The sequence below is a fragment of the Melanostigma gelatinosum genome, assembly GCF_949748355.1.
Source record: "Melanostigma gelatinosum genome assembly, chromosome: 18".
NCBI classification, from domain to species: Eukaryota; Metazoa; Chordata; class Actinopteri; order Perciformes; family Zoarcidae; genus Melanostigma; species Melanostigma gelatinosum.
In genome coordinates this window covers 8,615,981-8,626,794 of record NC_136651.1, presented here as the reverse complement: position 1 = coordinate 8,626,794, position 10,814 = coordinate 8,615,981, and positions in this window count along the sequence as shown.

The following is a 10,814-nucleotide window of genomic DNA, read 5'->3' as shown; positions in this document are numbered from 1 at the left end:
TCCATATCTCCAACTTTTTCTCTCACTGTGTATTCACTCTCTTTTCTTTTCTTTTTTTACAAATGCCTAACTCCAGTGTGCAGTAAAATATTCATCCATATTAAAAATGAATCACAGTGCCTTTAAACGATTTTTAAAAGTAATAATAGTGTTAAAGGAGACCTGGAGACATCTCAGGATGGCTGCCAGGCACGTTTGTCTGATACATCCCCATGATGGACCGGCGATCCATCCCTTGCATGTTTAAACAGGCCGTGTAATGTAACCTGTGTGGGGGGCTGGATTTCACCCCACAGAGAGGAGGCCGGAGCGCATGGTCCAACTGCTGTTTACAGTGGAGACGCTGCGATAATAAATCGACCAAAACTGGTTTACAATTAAAAGGAATTTAATCCTACTGAAGCAAATACAATTATACAGTGAAGTACACTACTTCTATGGAACATGAAACTATAAAACGAACGAAAAACCCTCGTGCAAAAAGCTCCTCAGCCCGTGTGTCCCCCGAGAGCCACCGCAAGAAGAGAAAAAAGACTTAAAGAAAACCACCCACATCCGGTTTGAAACCCCTCCCCTTTTGTCCATCACAATTCCTATTGGCTAACTCCCAGGTCCCAGGTGCACTCTGTAATCGCCTGTCTAAAAGTCTCTCTCTGTCCTTACGCTCTTAATACATTCAATGACTGTCTGTTATGGCTTAACCCTTCTATGATAAACATTCTATATAAAAGATAAGACTTTGCAACTTTTGGCAAAAGCTTCATGTCTCAAATTCTACTTCTAGCTACTAATCCTAAAACACCTTTATGCAATTATGCAATTTCCAAAACACTTATGATTATGACCAATTATGAATTCTTAAATATGAATCATTAAACACTTTTATTATAACTTCTAAACACACAGTTCTACACTCAAATTTCTTACACCTGCTAAGTTTCCGAGGGAATTAAACGATTGCGTCGGGAAAATAAAAATGTACTCCTACTCTAAAGTGGATAATCTAGTAAGAACATATAGAGTCTTGCTGTCACTCAAGGCAGCGTTAAGAGCTGTGGGCTGTGGTGCATGGAGTCCTCATTCACACTACTCCTGCCCTCTATAATGTGCTCTGTCTACTTCCCCGTCTCCAGAGTGCTACTCCTCAGCTTGAGCTCACTTTTCCTTTCACTGCCTTTGATTCACTTTCTCATGTGGCCTAGAAGGGCATACCAGTCCAATTCAAATACTTTCCACATGGTCCCAGAACTGGCCCATAGCTACTGACAGATCCTCATTGTCCTGGTTTTATCCAGAGGAATACGGTACTTTACAGACATCAGAAAGAGGCCTCTTTTCCACTAGATTGCTTGTGTCACTTCCTCCGCTCTCTCCCCCCTTTTCTCTGTTTACTCTCCGCTTTGAATATAAATACATTTCACACTTAAATGGGGATGCGGAGAAGTGGTGCAAAATCACAGCCCTGGATTGGGTGTATAGGAGCAGCAGGAGAGAGGGGTTAGGGGAGCGTCAGAGAGGAGGTGAGGAGGAAAGATTGCCCAGGCAGCTGCCTACAGCTTTGCGTTCCCCTCCACAGCCAAATGAAGCAGAACCCGAGGTGTTTCTGTGCAGTTTATTCAGGGAAAACAACATCTATACTGTCACATACACTGTGCAAATGAGCAGGAAAAAAGATGAAAATCTGTGCCTCGGTGTTTGAACATTTAGCTGAGCTCCTCTGAAAAACAATGATGTGTGAACAAATTATAGATGAACTTCTTATTCACGGTCACGTGGATATTTCTGAACCTGTATCCAGCTTCCAGGCATTCATTAAACATTGACAATTCTCTGCCATTATCATAACAGGCAGTGGAAAGACCTGAGTGAATAGAATATAAAACAAATTCGCAGGAAAATGCAGAGGTTTAGAGAAAGGAGGAGAGGGAAAGTGCATCGGTTCTTGAAGAAGCAACAAAGCAAACGAGACAGGAAGAAGAAACAGAACAGAATATATAACAGTGACAGAAAAAACTGTGTGTGTGTGTACGCGCATGAGTGTTTGTGTAAAAGACGAAGAAGACATCATATTATTCTAAAAGCAACTTAAAAAATATATGTAGTTGCCCTAGAAATAATGTTCACACTGGACTATTTCACACACTTCACAATGTACATCCATTGCGTCCGATGTAGATACCTCCGGTGTGGTGGATGGGCATGTGCAAGCCTGACTCATCCAATTAATGTTGGCCTTTTGTCAACCACAATCCTACTTTTAAGGGTCTATAACCATAGTTTTATAATAAAGATGTACAGACTGAATTCCCAATCACGTTTTGGAGGAAAAAGCTTTGCAGAAAAATTGCTTCCTGGATTATGTTCCCCTGCGACGTTTCTTCAAGAGTACGAATCACCACATGATTCATTGGGAGGTGGCCGGCGGTGTTGGACGGTGGGCGTACAAAGAGCAGGACTTTGAAACTGGAGACCAGGATTCACATCCTTAGGGCCCCTGTCCACCAAAGCAATTATCGCCAGCTGATAACGCCGGGGGCTATTCGGAAAGCGCCCAGCTGGGAGCACTTGAGAGGTGCAGCGTTTTTCAGCTGACCCCCTTTAGATGTATCTGGTTGCTATGATACAGAATATGCGAGCAAGCAAAAAATGGTGACTCAAGGTAGAGCGCTTGCTCTGGCCCTTGTTCTGGACGAAGGGAAGGCTGAAGCGTGGAGAGAGGACAGACACATAAATATCATTTTGAATTCCCCTCCGTTGTTGTTAAGTTCAGCACTTGCAGCTACATTTAGAATGTGACAGTTGGTCTTTGTGGTATTCGTACCGCCCTTCCTCCAATGTGATCTGTCGATTAGATGTAAAGTGAATTTAACTCGTGCAGCGCTTAGTGCAGAATAGATAGTGCCGCGTCACGGTTGATACATTCTTTGTTTGCAGAAATTGTGTTGCAAGAGTGGTATAAATATGTTTATTTTTTTATGTTCTTAATAGAAAATGTAACATTGGTTGCATGTTCCCTTCAAAACGTACTTGCTGGAGCAAATGAGTTGTACATGAAGGAGACATGGTTGCGTTTCCTGTAAATCTCCTACGTGGGCACCCAATCCCACATGGGAAAGGAGGACCATAAATAGAGGCATAAAGTAACATTTATAGAAACAAAGAAGTACCATATATAGAGGTATAACGTACCATCTATAGCGGGTTAAAGTACTATATATACAGATTTAAAAAGTACCACATCTATAAAGGTGTAAAGTACCATATTTAGAGGTATGACGTATATATAGAGGTGTAAAATACAAAATATAGAGATAGAAAGTACCGTATATAGAAGTATAAAATACCAAAAATAGAGGCAGTTCAAAAATATCAGGCAATATTATCAATTTAAAATTATTATGAACTTTCAAAAACAAATACAGTCAAAATATTGTGGAGTGTTTGCGCTTTAAAGAAAGACAATAAAGTGTATAAATCTTAGACACCAAATAATCCAAAACACCAAGTCAATAATGCACTTATTGAACCCCGTTCTTTAGCCAGGCAACGTCAGGATAATCTGCCGACTGCAGGGACTGGCTTTGCTTTTCTCTGATATTTCAAATCACCAGGTTGTCCATATCTGACAGGAAATTGATCCGAACACGAACAGATTTCCTCCTCGCTGTGTGTCTTCAACCAAAAATAGAGAGCGAGAGAGAAACAGAGATAAATAGAAACAGCTTGAAAGACAACAAGAGAGGAAAGTAAGAGCGGGTGTATTTTCAGTTTAACTGGATATGAGAGGTTTTCCTTTCTCAAAAGAAAGATTTGTCAGATTCTTGACTCTGACCTTTTGCTAACAACCCTGTCAGAGCTTTCAGACCTGTGTGTGTGTGTGTGTGTGTGTGTGTGTGTGTGTGTGTGTGTGTGTGTGTGTGTGTGTGTGCGCGCGCACGCACATGCACACCGCTTCCCCCGTGGATGATAATGGATAAGTGGTGTGTGTGAAATGTGTAAAGGGCAGGGCAGGCAGTTCTTCTGCAGTAATCCATCTTTACTTCAGGGCTGAGCCACGGAGCAACAGGCACCTCACAGGGGAGAGGGAGAAAATACACTGTAGGCATCACTCTCATTCTTATGAAGCTGCACAGAGGAAATGCTCAGCCAGCAGGAGCACATGAGTTTCCCAGCAAGAAAACAAGAAAATAGAAATGAAGAGCACTATTTTGTTTTTCCTCTTGCACCACTGACAACATGACATTTACAAAAAAACAAACAGTGGTATGCAATGTGTTACCAGTGCATGCATCTAAAAGCCATTCACTGGAGATGTGAAAGCGTAAAATTCTTACATGTCCTACAAATGTGTATCCGTCCACCCAGGAGTTTGTTAGTGTGAATAAATGACAGATATAGGGCTGGGTGCAACAGAGGGAGAGAGAGAGGAACACCAAGAGAAGAGGGAGAGTGAGAACCCCTTGTTCATGCTTTTTGGCAATAATCACAGAGTCAAACTCGTGCCAACAGTGAGTGCCAGATGGTGCCCATCACCATTGTGCCGTGTCTTTGAAACGGGGAGGAGAGAGGAAGATCAAGAGTGGCATGTGGAACAGGGAAGCAGTGCCTAATGTGGATGATGTGTCATATAAATACTAATCACGTTAGAATCACACCCACAGCTAAATTAGATCCCTAAAGCGCTTCCAGTAGCACCCACTCTCAATCTTCTCCCTGCTTTGGCACTGAGCTTATGTCATTATCAGAGATGATTGACAGATGAGATATTAAATGCTAAATGCTAAAGTGTTCATTAAAATCGTCTTCTCAAGCTTCATAGCTAGTTTTGGTTGCCAGGTTGTAAGAAATCCCTCTGCATGATGAGGGAGTATGCACACATTTGTTTGTGCAACATTTTGTCCCACCTAGTCTGCAGGCAAACATGTCCACAGTCAACACATTTTCACTCCCGGCTCGTCAAATACCGACAATTGGTCAACGGTCCTAAGCTATGAAGCTCAAGGTGTCAGGGACGGCGTGTCGGTTAACACAGAACAAACTTCTGTGTTTCTCTCATTACATGCATACACTCTCTTTTCAAAATAAAAGTCTTGGGTCTTTCTGCGGCGGACTAGTCTCTGCCCGAGGCCCCGCTGGAGTCTGAGGTGAAGGAGTTTCTGGTGGATCTGCATGATTTCTTCTGATTTCGCTGTAATCGGACCCGGGGAGCATTAAGAAGAACTAACGAATAGCCGATGTTCTCGCTGACGGTCTTATTTACTTATGTTGATATAGATGCATCAGTATTCAATTAAGATTGTTTCATTATCAGTTAAAAAATCCTCAGAGTAACTTTAAATGCAGCTGCTTTGAATGATAGGTTATCTCCAGACACAAAGCCTACATGTCTTTGAGTAACAAAACAAAACAAACCACTGTTATTTTGTTCGATATGTCTGTCACATAGTTTTGACCGGGGAAAACACAAGCAAAGAAAAAGGAGGTAAACATCTGTGTTCATCTGCTTCAGATTTTCTGCATCTATGCAACACGTCTTCCAACAAGCTTCCCCACAGTTCACCTTAGCCCTAAATCTTCATTACCCCTTGAGACTGTATGAACCATCCCACCTCCAAAAGCTACAGAGGTGGAAGAAAAAACACACCCCTTCACACAAAGAAAGCCTCCATATGTTAGTGTGTGTGTGTGTTTATGAATGGGTGTGACAGAGATAGAGATGGATCCTAACTGCTACTTGTTGTTTTTCTCAGGTGGCAAACTGCCACCCTGCTGTCAGACCCCTCTCTCAGATCTCCACAATAGCCACTCATCCATCAGAGCCTTCCGCTCCAGCAGCTATCACTCAATACAAGCAGGTGCATGCAACCAGCCATCACTTTTTCCCTTTTAATTCACTGTGGACGGGTGCTGAGGAAATCTCCTGGCTTGAAGTGGATGGAGAAGCATTCAGAGCTAAAAGCAGGGTGATTGTTGAACTGCTATTCTATTCACCAGGTTGCCAGAAACCCGACTCCAAATGAATGTTACTGTCGCTATGTTCCTGTTCAATAAGCAGCTAACAATTTAACATAATGCTACATCCAGAAACCAGTAAGCAAGACTGGAAACAGGGGGAAAGGGTTTGCCTGGCTCTGTCCAAATGTAACTAAATCTGCCTACACATCATTTTAAATGTCACAAATTCACGAATGATGTTTTGTTTGTTCAATTCATACAAAAAAACAAAGTGCAATTACTTAACTGGCTATCCCTGAACAACTACAGTAACTTCCTAGAGTCTTGTTGTCGCTGTGAGGTTGCTTCATATTTACCTTACACATGAGAGTGGGATTTTGTCATTTAACCCTCCACCAGAAATCAAATATTTCCCAAAATGTCGATCTATTTCTTAAAAAAGGCAATAATATGGCAATGATGTGTTTACAACTTATTTCTGCTGCCTGCAAGTGGCCAAAAAAAATCAATTATTGCAGGTTTCAGAAACATGGCATTGTAACTTTATTTCATTTTCTCACTCACCTTACATGACGTATTTGTGTTGTCACCGGTCTACATCTCACCTATCACTCTCGCTGTTATGCTACATTTAATAATCGGGTCGCTCAAAGCAGCTACACTGGCAGACGCAGGTAGGTGTTAGCAGCATGCTCGCACGGTGCACTCCCAAAGTAAACCAGTAATGAGTGTGAATTCAGAGCGAACAGCTTTGTCCCCCGCTGAGCAGATCCTGGATGCTCAAGACTGCAAGCCTCGCATTTGGCTGCTGGTTCAGTGCAACCTTGTCTCATTTGTACACTTTGTACAGCGTCTTCCCATGATACAATGAGCTCTACAGAGTAAACAAAGCACTGGAATGTAGACCACGATAGCGGGTCAAGTCTTAAGCTGGTACAGGCTATGACTCGCTCCCGGCCTACATCTGCTTTTATTTCCTCATCCTGGCTTATGCTTCCTCAGTAATCAATCTTAACCTCACTTGCACTTTATTTGCAAAGCTACTTGATGCAAAGGACTTTCTCTGAACTTAAATCTATCTGGTTTCTTCACCTGGTCTCTTCAATAAACAACATGTTATGTTATTCATGCACAGGGAGAGAAATATAAACAAGGTGAGAGTCTGCACTCTCTCTCTCTCTCTCTCTCTCTCTCTCTCACTCTCTCTATCTCTCCATCTCTCTCTCTCTCTCACTCTCTCTCTCTCCCTCTCTCTCTCTCTCTCTCTCTCTATCTCTCCATCTCTCTCTCTCTCTCACTCTCTCTCTCTCCCTCTCTCTCTCTCTCACTCTCTCTATCTCTCCATCTCTCTCTCTCTCTCACTCTCTCTCTCTCCCTCTCTCTCTCTCTCACTCTCTCTATCTCTCCATCTCTCTCTCTCTCTCACTCTCTCTCTCTCCCTCTCTCTCTCTCTCTCTCTCTCACTCTCTCCCTCTCTCTCTCTCTCTCTCTCTCTCTCTCACTCTCTCTCTCTCTCTCTCTCTCTCTCTCTCTCTCTCTCTCTCTCTCTCTCTCTCTCTCTCTCTCTCTCTCTCTGGGGATGGCTGTGCTGTTGGTTTTTGAAAAACAAAGCTCTGAGACACTAATAAGGTCACATTTGTAAAATCGATGTGAGTAATTGCTATGAAAATGTAAATATTAGGCATTCAATATAACAAAATGGAGAAAGATTAAATCCTCCACAACAGGTTTCTCTTTGTTTATTCTGAATTGCTGCCAAGAACTTCAGCACTTAGCCGAATGTATTGACCTTGAAAAAGGCCAAATTTGTAAATCCCGCAGCTCATAGATTTGATACAATATATTGTTCTGTCTTATGCTGAGAGGTGTTTTCTTGTAATGTGATCCGACTGCTGGTGATGTGCATTTAAGCTTTTAGCGTTGTCTGATTAACATAAATTATATTGCATAGTGCCGTGTCCCTGAGCTATTAGTCATTAGTTTACAGCGTCGGTGTCTTTCTCTTCTTGCTCAGTCACCCAATCTCCTTCCAGCGATACGCACTGAAATAACACATTGGCTCACTGTTCAGACATCAATTTCTATTGGTTCTTGCCCGAGTCTATCTTGTCAGTGAAGCCTTCTGTATATCTTTAGTGTGTGCGAGATTACCGATTTCAGCTCTGTGGTGACACTGGGGCCGACCCTCTGCCAATCAGCTCAAGCCATCAGACATGAGACGCCTCAGCTGTCCATCAAGAGAACCTCACAACAACAACACAACGTGTAGACTAGCTTGAAATCTCATCTTAATTATCTCATTAACTTTAGATGTAACACAATGTGTCTCATGATCACAACTTAATTACCTGGTGCTCATATTTAGTTTTTAAGCCTGTCATCCTGAGACACTGATTCAATTATATTCCTTCCAGACATCACTACTGAGCCTCTCTAGCGCTCGGCAATGTTAGTCTGACGGTCAGGCAGAGTTTCTGCTTCACACAGACTTTGCCTGAGTGCTTTGAATGACTTAGGTACGGATCAATGCTGTGCACCCCCTCTGTCACCTCTACTTTTCCTTTAGTTAGGCATTATATACCTTACCTAACAAATGAGGCTGGCACTGTGGCTAAACCTACAGCTTATTAATAGGAATCAATTTAAATCACACATTTTAAAAACATAAACAGTACGTAGACAAACACATACATAGAAGCTCAAACAACACCGAGGCAGTACACCAATAAGCATTTTAGGAAGAACTTTATTCTGAAGCGTTCAGCGTCATACTGCTGCAGAGTTTAGGGAAACTGATGACCTGAACGAAATCACCCTGGAATGAATAAATTACCATCTTGTGCAAGAATCAAATTCTAGATTCAAACATTAACACGTTTGCTTTATGATCAATCAGATTGTCAAGGTATCAGGTATCGAAGAAGGATGGTGAAGTGTAGACCACAGTCTGGTGCGCCCTGTGAAAGCCAAGCAGCTGGTGGGACCACTTCAAATAATAGTCAGGGGAGAGTCTAGTACAGCTCGTCTCCTGAGTGGTAATTGTTTTGTGTGTGTGTGTGTGTGTGTGTGTGTGTGAGTGTGTGTGGATATTGCAGGGTTATAGTGGATGGTGCAGTGTCTTCGTACACGTGCACATTTACCGATTGTATTGTGTGTTGCCGTATGCGTTTGTGGGTGTGGTACCTCATCACAGATGAACAACGCTCTCTACAGAGATTGTCTGCTCATGTAATTCCTGCTAAAATGAAATGTTCTCTGGATATTTCTTTTAAAGAATATTCTGCCTGTAAGAGAGAAAATTGCAAAGATATTTGGAGTTGATTGCCTTTGCGCCGCTATGTTTCCGCTGAAAGTCTCTCCGCCACTCAGCAAAAGCACAGAGGAGAGGAGAAATGATGATCTCCTGCTGGTTCTGTTGTATGAATGTTTAATAGATGGAAGGATAAAAAAGAGATGAAGCCCTGCTCAACCTCTATGGTTGTATTATTATTTTTAAACTGTTTTAGAATATTATTCTCAGCTTGTCAAATGTTCAGCCTGTATCCCATCTGACTGCAACTGCGTCCTCATTTACAGAAAGTGCAAGGATGCTGCTCTTTCTTCTGTCTATCAGCACTACTGCATGTATCTGACTGCAGTAAAAGCTGCGGCTTGGATAGCAATGTAGGCTTTGTAGTGCCAGTGATATAGTGAACAATATTTCAAAAATCACTGCCAATTTTCTCATGTTGTTTTAAATGAGCAGTTTTAAATAACCTTGAATTCCAGGTGAATGGTTTGGTAACTACAAATCTGCTGATTCAATCCCCTCTGGAGATGCACTGGGGTAGTGCTCTTGGGCAAGGTTGCTTTCTCCCAAATTGAATGATTTAAAAAAAAGAGTGGATTCATACAGCAAATCTCTAAGGATGGAATGACGTGCACGAAGTAAGGTCGCACAGTGGGAAAAGAGAGTGTACTGACACATGCTTTACAGAGAGATATATCAACTTGTTACCGCTGATGTGTCGTCGACTTTGGAGTCACTTTGATCCTCCCACTGAAACTCTGAGGTCATAGTTGTTTCGACCACCAAGACTCGGAGGTATACTACAATCAGACACATGCAAGGGTACAAGAAAGACCCAGACACGTTTTAAAATATAGAGATTCAATATACGACTCTTCCTCAAAACGTTTAATTAACTTTTAAAGCATTTTTTTTAAATGAATCAATCATTAACATTCAATGATTGTGGTGGATTCAGGTGTGCTCTGGTAACTTGTTGATGATGCCTCTGAAGGTGTATTACCCCCATGTGAAGGCTGTATTTAACACGACTATCTCAGTTTCTTCAAGTGTCAATCATAAAACCACTGGAGCTCAGTGAGCTGTCGTCTTCTCTTCAAAATATAGAAGTCACCAGACAACTAAGTTGCATATTGGACCATGATTGACTTCCATAAGTTGTGATGTCACAAAATGATGCTTGTACAAACACGTCTTAAACAGCCTGCTAGGGTCAAACACACAACAATCTGCAAAGTGAAGGCCAGTCATCCAAGTGAAGTAACATTAAGCAAAACACGTGGTTTTTTCAAGGCTATATAGATGTATGGATGGCTATGTGTTATTACAGAACATGAAGCAAACACACAGCAATTACCTCATACTGTGAAAACACACGAGAATGCTTATTCTCTCCCGGAAACTGCATAAACCACAGCTCTGACACTACTTCTGAATTATGGCCTGCATCATCATGTAACACACACCTACTGGATCCGAGGCGGGGTGCAGCCTGGCCGCCGAGATGTGAGGACAGAAGATGAGCAGCGGAAAGTACTGTGTTAGGTTTCGCAGCTTCCTGCCTGTCACA